Here is a 24,518-nt window from a genome sequence, read left to right as displayed (position 1 = left end):
ACGAAAATTCATAGCCCGTCTCAGATTCAGAGTAAGGATCAAACATTTACGCATACAGTTAAAATTTCAGTTGTCTAGTGAAGTGGGCTGTTCTAGCTTCGTTTAAAACAAATCAGTAGGTTGAAAGACAGCAGATGTATACGTAGTCTCGCGAATGACGCACACGTAGACAGTCATAGTTTAATACAGTGATAAAAAAAACGACATTTAATCAAGGAAATGGGCGTAAGCAGATGTGCATAATTAAAAATTGCAGCAAGCAATAAAAAAAATGTCCTTCAAAGTTGACTCATTGCACTCATTGATCAAAACGGTACATGCGGCTAGAAAATTAAAGTCTCAAAATCTTTCTGGACGGTTTGTGCACATAAGGAGCTGGCCTTTCGTTCCTGTCTGTCACCTTCTTAGCATAATTGACAAGAAGTATTCTGAGAAATTTCTCACATATTAAAGAAGCGGACGTTATAGCATGGCAATTGTCAATGCCTTCCGGACAACTCAGCCAAGGTGAGTCCTTAAGTGCTGGCTGGATTAAGATTTGTCGGACTTCAAGGACATTTGTGTATGGTAGGTGCACGACAGCTTTTTCAAAAAGAGACACAACCTTGTCCAAGAAAGCTACAAACTCTGGTTTTGGATAATGCGGTCCGCTAGAAGCTTGTCCTCGCAGAATAGTGTACATGGGGCTGCTTCTTTCGCTGGTTTCAAGAAGGATAGCACAAGCGTCAAACCCGAAGTCACTGATTAACTTCACAATGTATCCAGCGACGTAAGCTAAACCAGAATACGTGACAGTGGGTAATGGGATGACAGGAGATACCATCACTTCTTTCAGTTCCTCGGTTACTGATTGCGGCAGAGCTGAAATGATTTCGTCGGTGTCGACACTAGGTGCCTAGGCGCGCAATACAGAGCGACATACAACTCCTATAGTCACCGTTGAATAAATAGCACAGAGAAAAGCTTTTATATCCATTATTGAGGAGTGTCCCTTGAGTAACAGTGGCGCATGTGTAATAAGCAAAGCATTCTACCAAAATAATGGGGCAGCGATTGCTCTCTAAGGCAGGCCTTACTGCACAGATAGTTACAAGGAACTATTAGTTCAAAAACATACTAGAAAAAGAATGAAAATATTGCTAGGAATTAGTGCTTGAAATAGATTTCCTGTTGTTTTCATGAAATAATCATGATATCATGTAAACATTTCATTAAACCAACGTTTATTTGCAAAATTAAAATAATGTTTATAATACAACATAAAACATTTGCTGGTCTATAAATTATAGCAAAATTGAAAACAAAACTTAAAAGCGTTTACTCTGACGTTATACTAATACTTTATGTCATGTAAGCATTGTGCAACTTACATTACATTTTTATACAATTATTTTCATCTTCGGTGTTACCTCGATGGTTTCTCATCTAGCGCTGAAAGACGGTTTTGCCATTGTTGCTGTTATGTTTGCCTTGAAGAAGCTTCGATGTGATCACTGCTCATTCACTTTTTTTATTCCTCTTCTTGTACAAGCTTGGGAAAAAATTAAGATTAAAATGAGCAAAAGTAGATACCATGCCGCAATACATGTCATATGCTTGTCGAGCGTTTGCTAAGCGACAGTGTTTTTTAATATAAAGACTCCATTCACGTGCGTAGCACGCTGACAAGATGCCGCTGCAGCATCTACCTTCTGTAATTTTTCATTTAGGGGCTGCACTCACCACGAAACCCGCGGGCGACAGCGCGAAACCAGGCAAAAGCCACCCGCCGCCACTGAAGCAGATGCGGAGCGAACAGTGAGCAGGTCGCGCCCCTTGCGGCGGCGGAGAGCGTGACTCAAGGAGAAAAGTTCCCATTGTTCACGCGGCGATTGAGAAGGCCCTAAGAAATAGCGCGCGCTCTCTCCCACGAGACCGGCCGTGAGGGAACCAAAGCTGGAGTTTCCTCCGCGACGCCAGCGCTCGGTTTCTAGCGGAGGGGAGAGGAACTACAAAGCCTACGCCATGGCCTCCGAGATCACCCCCGCGCGTGTGTTCGCGGAGGTGATCTCGAAGGTCATGGCTACGCGATTCCGCGCCCGCGCTGCGCACGGCTGTCTGCGGAGTCTGCGCAGCCCGCTCGCTCGGGAGCGCGTGCCACAGGCATCCGCGCGTGCACGTGGAGCGGGAGAAGGAGGGCGAGGACGAGGTGGGATGGGCGCGCGTCTGCGCGCGCAAAGCCGGCGCTCTTTGCCAGTGGGGTTTCTTGTTCTTGCTTTTTTCTGTGCCCCGGCTGACATAGAGGCTGGCTGGAAGCATGTTTTTTATCGGTGCTTTCGAAAGCGAGAAATTATGATTATTTGATCGTCACGGACATTGTTTTTAAAGAGTGCTTGTTGGCAGGATCAGACATTAAAAAGAAAACATGAACGCTAATTCGCTACTGGAAGGCAGAGGCAAGCGACAGATATTTTGAAGGACTTGAGACGGCACCTCTTGATGTCTCTGTCCATGTTGTTCAGAGAATGAAGGGTCCAGCCTTCTCATTGAGAATTGATACAGTGTACAGAGCGACAAGTGCTCCGGGCGCTGGTTGGGGAGCTTCCTTTCCATTTGTGACTGCTCACTTGAAAGGGGCCTATTCAACTCTTTGTGGACAGACGCTTTAGGCGATGCTACTGGCGCTGTGGTGCCTGCTTTCGGCGCGTTTAGTACGCATTCCTTACAAAGGCACAAAGCATGCCGTCTTACCCTTTGGTTCCTGCTCACAGCGGTCAGGGGGAGTTCGCTGCTGCGGCGCTGACATCCGAAATCAATGACCTATCTACCTTTAACGATGAGGGGTTTCTTAACGGCCTAACGAGAAGCAGAGGGATGCCATTTTTACGGCAGTTTCCTCTCTCCACGAGACGAAGAGCGAGGAAATGCCTGACGACTTTCCATGCAGGCGGGGATATCTCTCCAAGTAAATCTTTGTCTGCTTAATTCCACAGCTACGATGTGCATTTCCTAGTTATCTCCTCTAGCGAATGCGCAGTTTTGAGCTCCCGAAGCTGGATCGCGTATGAGGATAGAACGATTGACGTGTGTGTTTTTCCTTTACAAGCACCAAGTGATGGCATTATTGACGTATATCTGTTTCTTGAGGCCGACTTGGTTCCGCGATGGCTGCTGCGGCACCGCCAGATACAAACAGAGGTGCGAGATACGAGCGGTACGAGATACCTAAAAAAAAAAGCCGACAACCATCCCGTTACCGTTTCCACACAAGTTTTGCGAAAAAGCGCGCCGTCACTTTTTCATTCCAGTTTTTGCCCCTTTGTTGAAGCGACGGTGGCCAGAACGCGGCCGGAGGAGGAAACAACCGAGCTCGCGCGCGAACACGTACTGGAAAGCAGCGCGGAGAAGAGGACAGCATGCTTTTCGATGCGGCGGGGAGCAGACGACGCGGCCGCGTTGCGCAGAGGTTTTGACGGGGCCTCCATGGAGGGCGCTGACGATGGATGGATGGATAGAATATAGGAGCATCCCCTTTGAAACAGGGTGGCAGCAGTAACTATCATGCTGATTTTTCTCCCTATATCTTAATTATTTATTTAGATTGGTCAACTAAACCATCATTCTATTTATTAAATTTTTGTTTCTACATTACTAACATTATGTCACTTCTCTGCTTGTAAGCCATCGATCTTCCAGTCGTTTTTTGCTAGTTTCCACCGCCGGTTTATTCACCCGGCCACTGGTATCTCTAAACCCCAGAGCTTCAGGAACAGTGACTGCGCCTGCATCAACTTCCGGAAGGATACCATTACATTCGAGTATGATATGGTCAATTGTTTGACTGTAGTTACCACATACAGCACATGCGTCATCTCCATTGTTAAATTTCTTTTTGTAGCTGCGTGTTCTAAGGCACCCTGATCTAGCTTCAAACAGTAGGGCACTGCCTCTTGAGTTATCAAAGAAAGCCTCCTTCGTGATCTGCATTTTCCACTTTCAATATAATTCCACACTCTGTTTCTTTTCCATCAAATTTATCCAATTTTTACCTTCTGTGTTTTTCACCTGTTGCTTAATGCTCTTTATTAGTGCGTAGCACTACTAGCCGCAATCACGGATTTCGCCGGGTCTCTCCGAAGCCGCTCTCTCTCTCTCTCTCTTCGTGAACTTGAAGCGGAGAAAGAGAAGGCGGCTACGCGCGCGTCTCAGCATTGAGGAGGTGGAGCAGCCGCGGAGGTGTAGTAGAAGCTTCTATTTTTATCTGTCCATCCAAATCTCCCCGAACTTGAGAGGAGGAAGTGAAAGTGGCGACGACTACATCCCGCGATCTAACACTGAGGGGGCGGAGCGACAGCATGATGCACCCAGTTAGAGAGTAAGACAGTGAGAGAGGGGCGTGTCAGTTGCGGACGTGGCGACCGTGCCAGGGCAGCGTTGCACAAGCGTGTGTGCGTTTGCTTCGCGTCGCAATGGACGAAGCCGGTCCATGTGGCATTGCGGCGCAGGTTTGCCGGGTTCGACGTGCTGAAGCACAACGATTACGAAGGCAGCGGGAACGCGAGTCTACTGAATTTGGTGTTGCAGCAAAACGGTGCAAGAATTTAGAAGCACAAAGAACGAGGAAACATGCCGAGCGTGCTCACGAAACGGCTCTAGACACTCAGCGTCGGCGTGAATGCGGAAGTGTCTCGGTCGCGCACGTGTTCCGGTTCGTCGCTAACTGCTCTGTGCTCTGTCTCTCGCTTTGAGGGGAAAGGGCGCGAAGGCCATAATCTCCGAAACGCGGCGAAACACGGGCTGTGGAGAATGCGCGGCAGAGGGAGCTGCTTTCGGTGCCTTCTCGGGAAGATGCCTGGACATACGTCCCTTTGAAACCGCCGCCCAGGTGCAACCGACCAAGGGCAGCGATCGCAATGTTTGGGCCTTAGGTTTGTGTGTTTTGGAAGCGTAACCGCCGGCGCTGTTTGTCTTTGTGACTGCTGGCCCCCTCTTGCGTGAGCTGAGGGAAGATTTTGGAAAGAGTGTAAATCGCTGAAGTGTATGCATGAAAGGTATAGCGGGGATAAGCGGTGCTAAGCACCTACTTCGTATTTTATTAACTATTCAAATCGGCCATATTTTTTCTCCGTCCTTGTGACTAGCATGTTTCCTAGTTCTTTTCCTTCATTGAGAGTCAACGTCTTTTAAGTACAGGTATTTAAGTACCTTAGCTGCCCATCTGGTACTGTCCAATTTTTTCAGGCGTTCCATATAAAAAAAATATTACTCTGAGCTTTCCGTACTTCGAAAGATGCCCAGCCCATATCTCCCTGTACCGCCTCATTTATGGTTTTGCCGTGGGCACCTAGTGCTAATCGTCCAACGGCTCTGATTTATTTCTAATGTCGACTGTACCTCTGATTTTAGGCACAAAACCACATTTCCGAAAGTAAGTCCGGGCATCATAATTCCTTTCCAAATACCCCTCAAAACCTCATACCTGTTGTATCCCCACAATGCCCTATGCTTCATTATCCCGGCATTCCTTCGTCCTTTGGCTTTAAGAGATTGCTCATGCTTTCCAATGTATGCCAGTCCTTCGTTTACCCATACTCCCAGATATTTTTATTCTGCTACTGCGGGTATTTCATGGCCTTGTATATTAAGACCCTGATCAGTTGAGCCGTTGTAAATCATCAGACCCGACTTAACTGCGCTAAAACTGAAGCCTAGAGCTTCCCCTTCGTCTCCGCAATACTCAACTAGAGTTTGCAATTCTTCCAGACTCTCAGCAAGCAGCACAATATCGTCTGCATACATCAAAACGGGGAGGCGCTGCTCTACCGCCTTTCCACCTAAACTATATGGCAGGTTAAAACCTAGGTTACTGTCTTGTATCCTCCGTTCCAGGTTTATCATATAAAGCATGAACAGCAGCGGTGATAGAGGACAGCCTTATCTTAATCCTTTGCATACTTTGACATCTTCCGTACTTCTTATCCCTTCCCAGGTAATTTCTACTTTGTTATCCCGGTATATATTGCCGCGAAACCTTCAAAACAGTATTTGTTGTTTTTTAGCAGCCGCCGGCATACAGGCTTATCACTCTGATTCTGGACCGCGTATCAGTTCCGTAATCTTTGTTTGTTAATGCTCGATGTCGCGAGTCACACCTTTATCAGTTTTGTTGTAGCGCAAGATGCACCGAGATCTGTCTCGAAGGTTCCGGCCACTCGGGTGTCTTTTCACAATGTTCCAGCCCGTGCTGGTAGCTGTTTGCGACGTTATCTAGATTGTTCTGTGCAGCCTTTAAATTGAGCGTTGACGAGTGTGACGAGCATTCTTTGTTCGACGACCGACGAGCGCGTTTATTGTTATCGCCGCCGCCGAGTTGCTTAGTTCTTTTGCGGGCGCAAGTCAGCCCAAATAAAGGTTTCTTTAGTGCAATCATTGACCCCTTAATTTGTGTCGTCGACCTCGTCACCACTACGTGACATCTGGTGGAGGTGCTGCCTTTGATCCTTCAAAGGAAGACCCAAGCCGTGTTCCTGACGACCTGGAAAACCAGCCTACAGGTCACCGAGCCAGCCGCCGACTTCAAGGCCTACAACCTGAACACGGTCTACTGCCTGACCACATTCGATCTCGGAAGGCATCGACGATGGCCCAGCCTAAAGCACCGGTGGTTTTCGTCCAACCCCGTGAGCCCCCCTGCTTCCATGGACTACCGGATGAAGATGCGGGAGATTGGATGGACCTTTTCGACCGTGTGGCAGATTTCAACGGCTGGAACGACGCTGCGAAACTCAGGCAGGTCTACTTTGTTCTTCAAGGACATGCCCGAATTTGGTTTGAAAATCACGAGACTTCGTTCAAGGATTGGGAGACATTCAAAGCACAGTTCTTGACGGCCTTTACAAGTTCTGTCCGAAAAGAAAGAGCTCAGGCCCTCCTCCAATCAAGAATTCAACTACAAAACGAGCCCGTCCTGGTCTACGTAGAGGAAATGAAGCGCCTCTTTCGCCGCGCCGACCCTCACATGACCGAAGGTGAGAATGAAATTCCTAATGCGAAGAGTTAAAGAGTCGCTTTTTGCGGGGCTTGTCCGGAACCCGCCGAAAACTGTGGAAGAATTTGAAAGTGAAGCATCGACCATCGAGAAGACGTTGGACACCCGGATGCGCCACTTCGAGCGACCACTTCAACCAGACTACTCATGCCACTACCCCACCGCATCTGCAGGCGGAGAGAACCTTCGGGACATAATCAGGGAGATCGTGCGAGAGGAGCTCCGCCGAATGCTGCCATCATCGCAACAACCCCAGGTTTCGACGCTCGCGGACGTCGTCCGTGAAGAAGTTCAGCAGGCGCTGGGCGTTCCTAAAGCGATGGCTGCGACAGTTCCAGCACAAGAGGCAACAGCGATAAACTACGCTGGTGCATTACGTCGCCCTCCGCCCCGACGTGATGGCTTTCAGAGCCCTCGCCGCTACCGTCCTGTTCCTGAAAGCCGCCCCTTGGCCCCCGCCCGCCAAGCCTACCAACGACCACCAAGCCCCAGGAAGTGCGACGCATGGAGGACAGCGAACAACCGGCCATTATGCTTCCACTGCGGTGAGGCCGGCCACAATCTGCGACACTGCCCGTACCGACGAATCGGTCTCCGCGGATTTGCAGTCGACGCTCCACGACCACGCCCAGGTGAACGACCACAAGAAATTGACAACTATCTGCGTAGCGGTGAAATTGCGCCATCAAGCCGTCGGTTCAGATCTCCATCGCCGTACAGGGCCCGCTTTGCGTCGCCAGGCCGTACCTATGATGAGAGTATGCGCGGAAGGTCCCCAAGCCCGCGCAGGGGAAACTGAACAGAGCAACCTTTGGAGGTGAGGTTGCTCAATGGCGAAAAGACGAACATCCTCCGCCGCCAACGACCACTAACGACGACGCAGCCATTCCACCGCCGCTCCACACGACGTCATCGACGACATCACGACCATACCGCAAGCAGACCACGCCGGCCAGCGCAGTAACTACGGTATGCCCCGGCCATGACCTGAAGAAACGACGGAGCCGAGATCGGACACTGAGGCCCACGTGCAATGCGAGGACGCGAACAAGTGACCTTGAAGTTGATATCGACGGTCGCAGAGTCACTGCCCTAGTAGACACCGGAGCTGACTATGCAGTCATTAGTGGACCATTAGCCTCTCAGCTCAGAAAAGTTACCACCGCTTGGGATGGCCCGCTGATTCGCACCGCAGGTGGCAACCTGATTACTCCATCGGGACGATGCACTGCAAGAATAACCGTAAATGGGCGTACTTACCCCACCAGCTTTGTGGTCTTGCAGCAGTGCTCCCGCGACGTGATTTTAGGCATGGACTTCCTAAATGAACATAGGGCTATCATCGACCTGCGATCCAAGCTCATCAAGCTCTCTGCAGACAAAGCCATTCCTGTTACGACGACGTCGATGCAACACATCGCTCTAAACGTCCTCGACGAAGAATTGACCGTCCCGCCCCGATCAAGCATCGCAGTCTGCGTAGGTAGCGCAAACATCGAAACCGCTGAAGGCATCGTCGAAGGAAATATCCAATTGCTCTTAGAACGAGGTGTCGGCATCGCAAGAGGCATCGCGAAATTCCGGAGAGGTCAAGCTCAGGTGCTGGTAACAAACTTCACCGAAGAATACCGGCATCTTAACAAGGGCACGACGATCGCTTTTCTCGACGAATTAGCCGACCTCAAAGATGTATTCGCCCTCCACGACCAAACGCTGGAAGACGCACCGGACAAATTTCGTCAGCCCAAATTTGACATCAACCCGGCATTGACCCACAGCAGGAAAGACCAGATTCTCAGTCTTCTTCGAAGCTACGGGGAGTGCTTCTCGTCATCATCGAAGGTACGACAAACACCACTGGCCAAGCACCGCATTATAACGGACGAACAAGCCCGACCTCTGCGCCAAAGCCCTTATCGTGTATCGCCGCGAGAACGCCAGGCCATTCGCGATCAAGTTGAGGAAATGCTGCGTGATGACGTAATCCAGCCCTCGAACAGCCCCTGGGCGGCGCCAGTCATTTTGGTCAAGAAAAAAGACAGCACACTTCGCTTCTGCGTTGATTACCGCCGCTTGAATAGCATAACGAAGAAGGATGTCTACCCGCTTCCCCGCATCGACAACACTCTCGACCGGCTCTGCAATGCAAGGTACTTCTCATCGATGGACCTGAAGAGCGGATATTGGCAAATTGAGGTCGACAAAAGAGATCGCGAGAAGACCGCATTCGTCATACCGGACGGCCTTTATGAGTTCAAGGTGATGCCATTTGGCCTCTGCTCCGCACCAGCCACGTTTCAACGAGTAATGGACACAGTCCTGGCAGGCTTGAAGTGGCAAATTTGTTTGGTATATTTGGACGACGTTGTTGTCTTCTCGTCAAACTTTGAAGACCACCTAAAACGACTACAGACAGTGCTGGAAGCCATCAAGTCATCGGGACTAACGCTAAAAGCAGAGAAGTGTCACTTCGCCTACGAAGAACTCCGGTTCCTAGGTCACATCGTTAGCAAAGACGGTATTCGCCCAGACCCGGAGAAAACAGCTGCAATCGCACAATTCCCACCGCCTGCCGACAAGAAAGCTGTGCGCCGATTCCTTGGGCTGTGCGCTTATTATCGACGATTTGTCAGAAACTTTTCGCGGATTGCCGAACCGTTGACGCAGCTTACAAAGGCTGACGTACCTTTTAAATGGGAAACGCCGCAAGGTGAAGCCTTCGACGAACTCAAGCGCCGCCTGCAATGCCCTCCTGTACTTGGCCACTTTGATGAAAATGCCGAGACCGAAATTCACACCGACGCGAGCAGTGTGGGCCTAGGAGCCGTTCTTGTCCAGAAGAGTGCCGGACAGGAGAAAGTAATCGCCTACGCTAGCAGATCCCTCACAAAAGCCGAAGTCAATTACTCGACGACAGAGAAGGAGTGCCTTGCAATCATCTGGGCCACTTCTAAGTTTCGTCCATACCTATACGGCCGACCATTCAAGGTGGTAAGCGACCATCACGCGCTCTGCTGCCTGGCTAATTTGAAAGATCCTTCCGGCCGCCTTGCCAGATGGAGCCTACGACTTCAAGAATTTGACATGACTGTAGTCTATAAGTCGGGCCGGAAGCATTCCGACGCAGACTGCTTATCCCGCGCTCCCGTCGATGCTCCCCCGAAGGACGATGACGACGACGCCTTTTTGGGACCGGTAAGCGCCAGCAGTTTCGCAGAACAACAGCGATCAGACCCTGAGCTGAAAGCGCTAGTCGATTACTTGGAAGGAAAGACCGCTTCCCCTCCTGGTGTGTTCAGGCGACATTTATCATCCTTCACGTTAAGCAATGGCCTCCTCGTGAAGAACTTCGCACCCAACAAGACCGCGCAGCTTCTCGTAGTGCCTAAAACCCTTCGGCAAGAAATTCTGCAGGCGTTGCACGATGAGCACACAGCAGGCCACCTCAGATTTGCGCGCACGTTGCGTCGAATCCAGGAGAAGTATTACTGGCCGCGACTGCCTGCCGAAGTTGGCCACTACGTGAAGACGTGTCGTGAGTGCCAACGACGCAAGACGCCGCCGAACAGACCAGCAGGACTACTAAACCCGATTCCGCCCCCAATCCTGCCCTTTCAACAAATTGGGATGGATCTCCTCGGCCCCTTTCCATCTTCGTCTATGGGTAACAAGTGGATCATCGTGGCCACTGACTACCTTACCCGTTACGCCGAAGCAAGAGCACTACCAAATGGTACCGCGGCAGAAGTCGCCAAATTTTTTGTCGAACAAATTCTCTTGCGACACGGCGCCCCAGAAGTGCTCATCACGGATAGGGGAACGGCGTTTACGGCAGAGTTGACGCAAGCCATCCTGGAATACAGTCACACAAGCCATCGACGAACAACTGCGTACCATCCCCAGACTAATGGCCTTACGGAGCGAATGAACAAAACGATCGCGGACAGGATCGCTATGTACGTCGACGCTGAACACAAGACCTGGGACGCCATCTTGCCGTACGTGATCTTCGCGTATAACACGGCAGTCCAGGAGACGACCAGAGCGACCCCGTTTAAGCTTGTGTACGGCAGGGAGCCCACGACGACGCTCGACGCAATGCTGCCGCACGTAAGCAGCGAAGACAACCTTGACGTCGCCGCCTACCTGCAGCGTGCAGAGGAAGCCCGACGACTCGCACGGCTGCGTATTAAAGACCAACAGCGCACCGACAGCCGACGATACAATTTGCGACGACGCCACGCAGAGTACAATCCAGGAGACCAAGTGTGGGTTTGGACACCGATTCGCCGTCGCGGATTAAGTGAAAAGTTGTTGCGTCGATACTTTGGGCCATACAAAATCCTTCGCCGCGTCGGACCACTGGACTATGAAGTCATTCCCGACGGAACGTCAGCATCACAACGGCGATGCGCACGCCCAGAAATTGTACATGTTGTACGACTGAAGCCATATTACGCGCGTTAAAGAATCTGTGGTATTTAAACTTTGCAGTGCTTATGTTTAAGTTTCTTTGTTTTGAAACATCGAGGCGATGTTTTTTTTAAGGGGGGAGTAATGCCGCGAAACCTTCAAAACAGTATTTGTTGTTTTTTAGCAGCCGCCGGCATACAGGCTTATCACTCTGATTCTGGACCGCGTATCAGTTCCGTAATCTTTGTTTGTGAATGCTCGATGTCGCGAGTCACACCTTTATCAGTTTTGTTGTAGCGCAAGATGCACCGAGATCTGTCTCGAAGGTTCCGGCCACTCGGGTGTCTTTCCACAATGTTCCAGCCCGTGCTGGTAGCTGTTTGCGACGTTATCTAGATTGTTCTGTGCAGCCTTTAAATTGAGCGTTGACGAGTGTGACGAGCATTCTTTGTTCGACGACCGACGAGCGCGTTTATTGTTATCGCCGCCGCCGAGTTGCTTAGTTCTTTTGCGGGCGCAAGTCAGCCCAAATAAAGGTTTCTTTAGTGCAATCATCGACCCCTTCATTTGTGTCGTCGACCTCGTCACCACTACGTGACAATATCCTGTAGGAACTCTATTATCTCATAACCAATACCTTCTTTTAATATGTTCCACAGGAGTTCCCTGCTTACGTTGTCGTACGCCCCGTTTATGTCCAGGAAGGCCAAATACAAAGGTCTATTTTCCAGTCTAGACATTTCGATGCATTGGGTAAGCACGAATAGGCTATCATCTAAGCGCCTACCATTTCTAAAGCCGTTCTGAAGTTCTCCGAGTATCTTGTTACTTTCAACCCATGCTTGCACCTTTAATTTCACCGCCTGCATGGACAACCTGTACATAACAAATGTTATGGTAATCGGCCTGTAGGATTTTATGTGCATCCTTCATTAATGTGCATCCAAGTTCATTAATCAGCTTGATCGAATTTCCATCTGTTCCTGTAGATGTTTTTTAGGAATACTTTTTTCTGCCTTTTTCCAGTTTAGATTGCTCAGTTCTAAGCTATTTTGTATTCTGCTACCTTGTGTTGTTTCCTGATTTGCGGATATTACCCTATCGTCGCTTTTAAATGACTCGGCTATAACTGATGTAGTGTAGTTCACTGCGTTGTCTCCCTTTAAACAATTTCCTTCGTTATCTTGAATCCGATCTTGCTTTCTTTGATTCCTTTTCCCTAGCCAGCTTATATGGTTCCAGAATTTTCTTGCTCCGCCTCTAGAGGTATCGTGTATGTCAGCCATCCAGCGATCAGTGGACTGTTTTATTTTACTTTGGACAAGGGCCTGTACCTCAAGTTTCTTTTGTCAATATGATTCCAATTTGTGGTCGATTTCCTCCTGAGATACCTGTGCTTTCTTTGGCACTCGGTGTTCCCTTGAAGCAGCCCGTCGTTGTTCAATAGCTTCCCTGATTTCCTTATTCCAACAGCTCCGTGGCTTCCTCTTTCCATTCTAGCGGTTTGCTACTTTAACCTCCTGAATTTTACTCCTTATGAGTAGTTCTACCCGTTCATAATCCCAGTCTTCCATGGGGCTTTTCTCTGTTGCTTCCTCTATGTCTGCTGCTGTCTGCGCTATTTGATCGTCGTTTAATTTCGCGTTTACTTTTTGTCCAAGTTCCATTTCTCTTTTCATCAAGGGCCCCATCTGCAGACTAATGCGTTTACGATCACTTCCCAGACTACACTCCGTTTCTTCGTCTATTTCCATTTTTGTGACCTTGCTATAAATTTACTGCGACATTAGACAGTAGTCAATAGTCGTCTGCCTGTTGCGGAATTCCCACGTGATTTGGCCTTCACATTTTGTTTCTCTATTTACTATAACTAGATCGTGTCGCTCACAGAAACCTAGCATTAGCTTTCCGTTATACTCCGTGTATCCATCCAGATCGTCGATGTGGCCGTTTATGTCCCCCAGCAGAATAATAATTGCCCTGTTTCCAAACTGGCTTATATCGTCACTGAGACATTCAACAAGATCCTTGTTTTCTTGCCTGCATTGATGTCCTTTTCCTAAATAAACTACCCTTAGCCATGTCCTTATCCGGCAATTGTTCCTGATACCCAGATATGTTCTTTACAAGATGATTTAATTCTTTGCCAATTTGTCTCCTGGTGTATCAACATACCTACCCCTCCACCCTTTTTTTCCGTTCTCGTTCTATTGCACCCTTCCCAGACGTAGCCTTCTATAAACGGCGGATCTTCTAGATGCCTGAGATGAGTCTCGAAAAGAGCGTACACACCTATTTTGTCATCCTTCAACTGCTGTTCTATCTCTAGCCATTTCGCTCTTTTTCTACCTCCTTGCATGTTTATGTAGCTGATCTAGTGCTAAAGTTCTTTTTGTACTTTTCTTTCTCGACCTAGTCTTTGCCATTGTGGGGGGCTCAGCCTCCATTATTACACTTTCTTCTGCTTCACTTCTAACTACCTCTCTGCACGGAGTCCTCGCGGACCCCCAAAAAAAGCTACAGCCCTGCCTGCGAGGCGCCAGCCGATCTCTGCTCCCACCCTTCTGTTAAAATGAATGCCATCTCGCTGAAAAGCCCTACCAAAACCTGCTTTATGTACATACCTGTTTACCTCAACCACTTCGAAACGCTTCTCCAGGCTTAACTTTCTTATGTCCTGATTAACTGTCACCACGTCCTTTTCCAGCTTTCCGTTCAATCCTAGCACCTCTGGTACTGTGCATACAACTATCTGCGCTTGCTGTGCTATCTCTCTGAAATCGTCAACTCCCTTAGCTAAACTTTCCACCACTCCTGCAGCGTCACAATTTAGGACATCGTTTAGCCCCGCAGCTACTATCACCATACTGCGCTCTGCGGAATTTTTCATCATCATCCTGATTATACCCACTGCAGGGCGAAGGCCTCTCCCATATTTCTCCACTTAACCCGGTTCTGCGCTAGCTGCATCCACTTGACCCCTGCGAACTTCTTTATCTCATCCGCCCACCTAACTTTCTGCCGCCCCCTGCTACGCCTTCCTTCCCTTGGAATCCAGTTTGTTACCCTCAGCGACCATCGGTTATCCTCTCTTCGCACTACATGTCCTGCCCATGTCCATTTCTTCTCTTAATTTCTACTAGAATGTCGGTAACTTGAGTTATTTCTCTGACCCACTCAGCACGCTTTCTGTCTCTTAATGTTACCCCTACCATTTTTCGTTACATAGCCCTCTGGGTTGTCCTCAACTTAAGTAGAACTCTCTTGGTTAGCCTCCATGTTTCAGCCCCATAGGTGAGTACAGGCAAGATGCAACTTTTGTATACTTTCCTCTTGAGCGATACCGGTAAGCTGCTAGTCATAATCTGCGAGTGCTTGCCAAATGCGCTCCATCCCAATCTTATTCTTCTTGTTATTTCCTTTTCATGGTCCGGATCTGCGGTTACTACCTGTCCTAAGTAGGCATATTCGCCTACTACTTCCAGTACTTCGCTACCTAATATAAACTGCTGTTCCTTCCCGAGGCTGTTGAACATTACCTTAGACTTCTGCATATTGATTTTCAAGCCTACCTTTCTACTTTTTCATCAGCCTATTTTTACTCTCAGCACTGCCCTGATTGTGCTCCCTGGGAAGGCTCTAAATAAGACTCTCTTATCACCCGTTACACGTTCAAAGATGTCTCGCTTGCACCTGCTCATGCTATAATCTCCGGCGATAAGCACCTGGGCCTTCTCTCTCCCTCTCCCAACTGTTAGCTCCTGCTTTCGGTTACCTGTGTCCTTCTCTCTGGGATTTTCTTTCTTCCTTACTTCTTTCATTTTTTCCGGCTTCTTAGTAGCTGCTTCTAAATAGCTCTGTGGGTTCCAATCCGCCTGACCTACTTTGCTTATGCCTTCCATGCCAGTGCTGGTCCCAGCCACGTGGCCCGCACTGGAATGTTCGTCCTCGTTGGTTCCAAGGATGAAGTCGGCCTTTTTTTTTCCATTTGAGGAAGCTGTCGAAGCAGTTTCTGATTTTCTGTCCTTAACAAACGTACTTAATTTTCTAAATCATCCACACGAGACACTAAACCGCCCCTTTCTTGATCAAATCTATCTAAGCGCGCACTCAGCACGCAACGCCGACACAAAAAGTCGCTGCCTTCCGCTTCACCTACAGAGTCAAAGCGCGTTTCCTTGAGATTAACCTGCGCCTCACACTGAGTACACTTTACCGTTTTTTGATTGCACATCTTAAGCATGTATCGACTGAACTATATCTATTACGAATTCTCAGAATATAGAAACTGCCAAAAGAAGACAAAAGAAACGACTAGCAAACACGCGTTAAAATCAATTCTGCGAAAGCGAATAGCCTAGAAAAAAAAATTATTTATCTAAACACAATAGTTAAAAAATGAACGCCGAAAAAACCTAACTGCCGGCACGAAAAACCAGGCCGCTAGGACAAAGAGCTAAAATCTATTCTTTAGGCTGCACTTAACCTAACTAGCTGAAAGCGAAATAAAATTAACAAAAGAAAGAACTCATCTGTTTGACGCTTCGGAAGCTCCCGCTGTCGCCAGTCCGTCCGTTTCCGGTAGCCACGTGCAATCGGAGGAGCGATGGAACACGCGTCCGCACCACACGGCTGTCAACTGGGCGCTGCGCCGCACAGAGCGGTGCAACGCCCCCTGGCCCAGGTTTTCTCCCCTTATGTAGGCTAGGCGCGTATATAGTCCCAATAGTCCGACGTGTTCCGCGCAAGCGTCGCTCGCGGTCAGTCACGCTACGCCAGACGAAATGTATCCCCTTTATACTTCCGCGCTACGCACCGTCAGCGGCTCTCTTCGGAGCTACACAGAAAGATCGGCGACCCGCGGGCCGTCTGCTTCCCGTTCGCAGCCTCGACCGTTCGCGGGTAAAGTGATCTTGGAGCTTCTTCCACAACTTATAGCATTCTTCAACCACATGGAAACGACAGACAAAAAAAAAAAGATTGAACGTTACGGTATAGCAGTGCGTGCAGCAAGTGGGTAACTCGTTCCGGCCGGCAAGCATACAAATGAAACCAAACACGGCCGCAGTGAACAGCTCACCTGTCAAGAGACAGCAGCTCCGCCTTATCTGCTCACACGCGTTCTATTTGCGCTGCTGGACTCTTCATTTCGTGTCGTACACATTAGTGTTAGCAATAGAACGAAAAAAAAGAGGTAGGATTCGCAGCCACAACTGCACATGTGTAACTCGTGTCCTTTGCTGTTATAGATCGGCGTACCTTGCCTCGTGCCAGCCAAGCCCTATTGATTCATCTTTGCTATCTACCGAGGACCAGCTCGCCATCTTATCTGGCTCCCAGGTGTGCCAGCTGAGGACCGGCGATCATCCTGCACCGCACCGTGACTAGGGACGCCGGCCAACCACAAGAGGTCGCCGCGCCATCAAACCCTATAAAAACCACCGCCTGGCATCATCGCCCTGGGATTCGCAGCCACAACCGCACATGTGTAACTCGTGTCCTTTGCTGTTATAGGTAGGCATTTTGTTTTTTTGTTCTTTCAAAGTTCCTGACGTCAGTGGCTGCCAATCCCTGTTACTGTGTCTTGATATTTGCTTAAATGGGTATTGACGTGTGTACGTACCGTGCTCGCATTGGTTCATTTTTTGCTCGTCGGTCAATTCACTGCCCCCGTAATGAGCGTTTCGCTTCAGAATGTGGCCTTCTACGTATGCTGTGCCCTAAAACTTCTTCGCTTATCTTATCCATGTGTATTGCAATGCTCTGTGCGGGCGACGTAGAGGCTAACCCAGGTCCTAAGATTGACGATGTACTCACGCTGCTAAAAAAGTGCCACGCTGAAACCACTACGTCGTTAAGAGAAATCAATCAGCAGATCAACTCCATAAATGTGCGAGTGTCCACTATTGAACAATGTCTGACCGGTGTATCGGGGCTCAAAAACGGCCTTGTCACAATGAGCGACTCTGTGCAGGAATGCAAGGTGAACATTAACAAAACAAACAGTGAATTGATTGGTGTGGTAGAGGACATGAACAACCGCATGCGAATAAATAATTTGATCATCAAAGGCCTTCCTGAAGTCGAACAAGAAGGATATGCTGAATCCGAGCGCATTGTCAACGAATTTATAGGTACCTATCTTGGTATTCAAGTCGGCGACATCGAAAGAGCCCACCGGTTAGGACAGCGTCGTGCTGATAGTCATCGGCCAATCATAGTTAAATTCCTTAACTTTAAGTCTAAAACCGAAGTTCTAAGTAATGCATTCAAGTTAAAGGATGTCAAAACACCAAAAGTCTGGTTGGATGAGGATTTTTCTCCTAAAGTTGTTTACGAAAGAAAAAGGCTACGCGACTTCGCCAAGGATCAACGCAGTGCCAACGAGCGTTTCAGTGTGCGCTACAACAAACTACACATGAGGGGCGGCATTTATCGCTATGATTCAGCCTCAGACTGTGTTATTCGTATCTCTGCCCCTCATGTGCAAGAACAAAGCGCCTCTGCTACTGTAATCGATACTTCTGACTCTCAAAACCAAGAGGAAACCACTGAATGACAGTATGTAAAACCACGTAAGAAAACGGCCACACCAAATCCGATTTCTCTGCTCTTGGCAAATTTCCGCAGCATATTTCGTAAACTTGATGTTTTAAAAACAATAATTCACAATTGTTCTGCCGATATCCTTGTGGGAACTGAAACTTGGCTTTCTAATGACATCGCCAGCAGCGAACTAATGTTCCCATCGTCGTTTGTACTTTTCCGTCGAGATAGGATCGGGGCTAGAGGAGGAGGAGTGCTTATTGCGGTAAAGGAACAGTTCCAACCATCGCTCATAGATATTGAATCGCCTCTAGAAATAATCTGGGTCTCTGTTCACTTTTCGCACATTCATTGTGTCCTTGGTGCTTGCTACCGACCGCCAGACTGCCGCTCTAATTTCTCTGAACTGTTCAGTGACGCAATTGATCAAATCTCGATCAAATTTCCACGCTGTTTTCTAGTCATATGCGGTGATTTTAACTATCCAGCCATAGATTGGAGCACCTCATCTATTAACACACAGCATGATCGCGCAGAAAATCTTCGGTTTCTTCACTGCCTTCACTACCATCACCTCACCCAGGTAGTCGATAAACCAACTCGCGGAAATCACATATTAGACCTCATCCTGACAAACAGTCCTGACCTTGCATGTACTCAAGTCATGAAAAACATCAGCGATCACAGAGCCGTTCATTGCTCATTGTCTCTACCTCGCACTGAAAAAACAAAAATAAAAAAACAAATACTAAACTATGCGCGCGCAGATACCGAAAGAATAAATATCATGTTAGATAGTTTTTTAACCGAGTTTTACTCCAGCTTCGCGAGCCGTTCAACTAATGAAAATTGGTGCTTATTTCGAGATCAGCTAAAATATATAGAAGATTCATGTGTGCCCAAGTGTACAATAACATCTCGTAAAAGCGACCCATGGTTCTCGCGGGATGTTGGAAGACACCTAAACAGGAAGAAGAGAGCGTATAGAAAAGCTAGTCGGTCAAATGCCCATGAAGATTGGCAGAAATACAAGGAAATTTCCAGGCTTGCCGAAAAAACAGTTGCTGATGCGAAAGAGAAATATTTTAATTGCACTCTCCCAAATCTTTTAAAAACAGATCCTAAGAAGTTCTGGAATATGGTAAATCCTAAGCAAAATCAGTCCATTCCAGCCATGACAGGGACAGATGGCAGCATACTACCACCAGAGGAGTGCGCCGAACACTTTAACAGGCACTTTGCCAGCGTATTCACACAAGAACATCAAATCTCCGATTCCCTTACGCTCCCCAGGCTAAGCATCCCGTTGGCATACCCGTCCATTATCATCACCGCCCATGGCGTGAAGTGCGCTATATACCGTCTACCGTTGAAGACTAGCCCAGGGCCCGACGGCGTGAGTGCTAAACTTTTAAGGCTAACAAGCGAGTTTTCAGCTGTTATACTTTCCCTTATATTTCAACAATCGATTGATTCTGGATGTGTACCTGATGACTCGAGATTAGCCTACGTTCTACCAATACCTAAATCTGGCGATAATACACTTTTCAGCAACTACCGGCCTATTTCGCTAACTTCAATCAGTTGTAAACTGCTCGAGCACATTCTTTACTCCCACATTATGGCCCACCTGAACCAAAACAATTTGCTGATAAACAATCAGCCCGGTTTCCGTCCGAAGCTTGCATGCCAGACTCAACTTTACGAACTAGTAACATTCACTCTTCATTGCATCTGATTCATTATGTGGATGGCATCTTAATCGATTTTTCAAAGGCTTTTGACCGTGTACCTCATAAACGATTACTAATGAAAATACGCAATCTGGAGTTAGATAATAAGACAATAAGATGGCTTGAAGCATTCCTCACCAATCGCCTTCAGGCGGTTAAACTGAACAGTACTATTTCCAGTCCAGCACCAGTCAAGTCTGGTGTCCCTCAAGGTTCGGTAATAGGCCCGCTTTTATTCTTAATATACATTAATGATATAGCTGATAATATTACTTCTACAGTTCGGCTTTTTGCCGATGATTGTATAATCTACAGAGATATAAGCAGCCCTAACGACACAACTACTTTGCAATCTGACTTACACAAGCTAACGGCATGGTGCTGCAACTGGCAGATGCAAATTAATGCAGAAAAGACTAAACATATAAAGTTTTCCATAGGTTCAAAGTCTTCTCCCAATATCTACACTATTTAATAATGGTTTAATAGACTCGGTCTCCTCGATTAAATACCTTGGCGTCTACCTAAATTCTAAATTAACATGGACTGACCACATAGAGCAAATTACGTCTAAAGCACAAAAGAAACTTGGCTCTCTCAAGCGTCGCTTATGTCTCGCCAACAGGGACACAAGACTTGAAGCTTATAATTTCCTTGTACGTCCTTCTCTGGATTATGCATCAATAATTTGGCACCCTTATCAAATCACCCTAACTAACATTCTTGAATCCGTCCAAAATAAAGCTGCTCGATTCATCTTGTCATCCTATTCACGATATCAAAGCGTTTCATCTCTGAAGGAAACACTCAACATGCCATCCCTATCAGTGCGCAGAAAAATCACCCGTTTATTGTATTTTCATACACTTTATCATAATAGCACTCCGTTCACCCGGTCTCATATTTCTCCAGCCCCTCATACGTCACATCGCGGTGATCATGCCCGTAAAGTTAAACCCATTTTTGCCCGGACGGAAAAGTACAAACATTCACCATTAATCTTATCAATAAAAGAATGGAGTGAACTGCCACCCAGAATCGCCACGATAACAGAATCATCTTTATTTCAGTCAGCATTGAAAACCTACCTTGAATCATTACACTCACGGTAAATGTTTTGGACCACTCTGCCGTCTCTTTTCCTACCGCTGTCTGCTTTCTTTCGCATGAATTTTCCCCGCGATTGCATTAAACTCAGTTTCTAGGATATAATGCTATGTTATCTCTGGGTGTGTTGTTTACGAGTGCTACTTCACCATCTCCATTGCTCTGTTTGATCTTTTTTGTTGTTTGTTTGATTGATTGTTTCTTTAACAATGAATTGTATACTGGCTTATGTCCCCCCCCTATGTAATGCCCCCAGCGGGCCTTTAGGGTATCTGAATAAATAAATAAATAAAATAAATAAAAAGACTGGACACACAAACAAAATACGAAAAAGAACAATGGCTATATCGAAGTTTCGTCCATACCTATACGGCCGACCATACAAGGTGGTAAGCGACCACCACGCGCTCTGCTGGATGGCTGATTTGAAGGACCCTTCCGGCCGCCTTGCCCGATGGAGCCTACGACTTCAAGAATTTGACGTGACTGTAGTCTATAAGTCGGGCCGCAAGCATTCCGACGCAGACTGCTTATCCCGCGCTCCCGTCAACGCTCCCCCGAAGGGGGGATTTCAATGCACCCAGTACTCTCTGGGGCTACCGTAGGGGGGAGAAACGCGGACGAAAGCTGGCGGAGCTTATTTCCACGTTGGGCCTAACCCTCCCCACGGATCCCGCTATGCCCACTCGGATAGGTAACGCAGTGACACAGGACACGTGCCCAGACCTTACATTTACCAAAAACATAAGATATGCGGAGTGGCACACCACCGAGGAAACACTTGGGAGCGACAACTGCATCCTCATCACAACACTCCGCACTAAACCTCTTACACGCTCCCACCAAAAAGCTAAACTCCCAGACTGGACACGTTTCGAATCGAAGTATAACTCTGAGCCTATAGCCCAACAGGGCTATGAATCCTGGTCTCAAAATTTGGTGGCCCAGCTTCGTAAGGTTGAACAACAGGTTCAACTCTCGGAGGCAACGCCAGAGGTGGACAACCACCTCTTGCACCTCTGGGAGGCCCGGCATAGTCTCATCCGCCGATGGCGCCGGCAGAAGCATAACCGCAAACTCAAAATTAGAATAGCGGCACTCACCCAAGAGGCAGCCGAGTATGCGGCCCAACTCGCTGACTCAAACTGGGTAGACCGCTGCAACACCGCGGCTCGACAAATGTCGAATCGGAGCACATGGCGCCTGTTCCGCGCATTGATTGATCCGAACCAAACACGCAACGAAACCCAGAAACACCTTCAGAGAGCTATTCATGCTTTCCATGGGGACACCACTAAATTGGCTACAGCGCTGAGAGACAAATATCTCTGTAGCATCCAGGTCTCCCGCGGGTCAGCATACTCAAATGCAGGCTCTGAGAATGAGGAGCTGGATAGACCATTCCAGCTCCACGACCTAAAAGCGGCACTGGGAAAAATGAAACGTGGCACAGCCCCCGGACGGGACAGAGTGACGGTTAAGCTCCTTGCTAACCTCCCGGACTCGGCATACCTGAGCCTTCTACACTATTTCAACGCCATATGGGAAGGGGGCACACCTCTCCCAATGTATTGGAAAACTGCATTAGTCGCCTTCATACCGAAACCCGGAAAAGCCATCAACATCGAAAACCTTCGACCCATTTCATTGACTTCTTGTGTGGGGAAGTCGATGGAAACCATAGTCAGGGACCGACTCTCTCAATATCTACAGCTTAAAGCCGCCTTTGCGGACACAATGTGCGGTTTCCGCCCACACCGGTCCGCGCAGGACGTCCTGCTCTAACTTCACAAAGAAGTCTTGGCTCCGGTCGAATATCCTAGTAGCGACAAGGTGGTCCTCGCCTTGGACCTCAAAGGGGCCTTCGACAATGTAACCCACGACATCATCCTCACACATTTGTCGCAGACAAACTGTGGACACAACACGTTTAGGTACATCCGACAGTTCCTCACTGATCGGCAATTCTATATACGTATCCAAGACCAGGAGCATGGCCTTTTGGGTACGCGAGGAACTCCACAGGGAGCGGTCCTCTCTCCCCTCCTCTTTAACCTCGCCATGGCTCACCTCCCACCATTGCTTAATGATGTCAAAGGCATCAGGCATGCTCTGTATGCCGACGACATCAAGCTCTGGGCAACACATGGGTCGCTAGGGCAGATCGAGGTCAACCTGCAACAATCGGCGACTATCGTGGACAGATATGCTCGTCCCTGTGGCTTGGAATGCTCTCTGACCAAATAAGAAATCGTACACCTCCGGCCCAACCCGAAGTGTACCACTAAAATTGCCCTTGCCCTTGCTAGCGGCCCCATCCCTGAACGAAATGAGATAAGAGTGTTGGGACTCTTTATTCACTGCAACCGCAAGATTGACACAAACTTGCAGAAGCTCCGCAAGATTGGATACAAGGTGGGCCGCATGGTCCGTCGGGTATCTAACAAGCGGGGGGGGGGGGTTACGATGCAAAGACGCCCTGAGGCTGGCCAATGCATTCGTGACCAGCCGGATACTCTATGCGGCAACCTACCTCCACTTGTGGAAATGTGATGAGAGCGCCCTAGAGGTGACCCTTCGCAAAATTTATAACCCCGCCCTCGACCTCCCCATAACGACGTCCAATCAAAGGCTCATTGCTCTAGGGATGACCAACACGTTTTCAGAGTTGCAGGAGGCGCACTTAAGCAACCAATACTTGCGGTTAAGCAAATCACCTGCAGGCAAACGCCTCCTAGACCGCCTGCACATTGCTTACAATGCGCGAACAGAGGAACGAACCGAAGTTCCAGAGGACTGGCGCTACGCGCTCAAGGTTCGACCTCTGCCACAAAACATGACAAAGGAGACTCACGAGGGCCGTCGCATAGCGCGTGCGGTGAACCTAAAAGAGCGCTACGGCTCTCGTCACGGAGTCCTCTACACGGATGCTGCTGGCCCACACCATCGAGAGCGGTACACGGCCGCGGTCATCCACCAGAACACATACATTCAGGGACTCACTTTCCGCGCCCAAAACATCACACACGCAGAGGAGGTCGCCATAGCGCTGGCCGCTGCAGAGCATGACTCCAGGGTTATCATCACTGACTCCCGGGGAGCTTGTCGAAATTTGAAGCAAGGGAGCATTTCGCAACGCGCCGCCGAAATCCTCCGCAGATGCGAGTACCCGGATCGCCCGGACACACGTGTCGTCATCTGGGCCCCAGCACATGCGGGACTCGAGGGGAACGAGGCCGCAGACGCCTCAGCCCGCGCGCTTAACCACCGGGCATCGCCTCAACTCTCGCCGCTTGAGGAACTGGAACCCAATCCGGCCATTACCTACAAAGAAATTGCTGACTTGTACAAAACTCGACACTGTCTTTTTCACCCCCCCCCCCGCTAAAGGACTAACTAAAACTGAGGAGCGCTGGATCCTTCGTCTATTCACCAATACAGTTCTGTGCCCGGCAGTACTGCAGTATTTCAATCCGGCTTTTAATGGCGAATGCCCGCACTGTGGGTGGGCATTTTCAGATGTGTACCATATGGTGTGGGCTTGCCCCTCTAACCCCGCTTACTTCCCTTTCCCTTCACCCACCCGAGAGAGCTGGGAGGCTGCCCTGCTCGGCTGCTCTACCTTGGAGAGCCAACGTGCTCTCGTGGCTAGGGCCCGAGCTGCCGAGGAAGCTATAGAAGTCCCGGACTAG

At 48.7% G+C, this 24,518-nt stretch overlaps 1 pseudogene; it reads left to right on the top strand.

The window, feature by feature from the left end:
* The first annotated feature begins 469 nt into the window (after nucleotides 1-469).
* On the top strand, nucleotides 470-24,518 carry LOC146201317 (uncharacterized; annotated as a pseudogene).

The sequence above is a fragment of the Amblyomma maculatum genome, chromosome 2 (assembly GCF_055883805.1).
Source record: "Amblyomma maculatum isolate TAMU_Amacu chromosome 2, ASM5588380v1, whole genome shotgun sequence".
In the NCBI taxonomy this organism is placed as follows: Eukaryota; Metazoa; Arthropoda; class Arachnida; order Ixodida; family Ixodidae; genus Amblyomma; species Amblyomma maculatum.
Note: the sequence above shows the minus strand (reverse complement) of the source record. Positions and strands in the feature narration are given on the sequence as shown.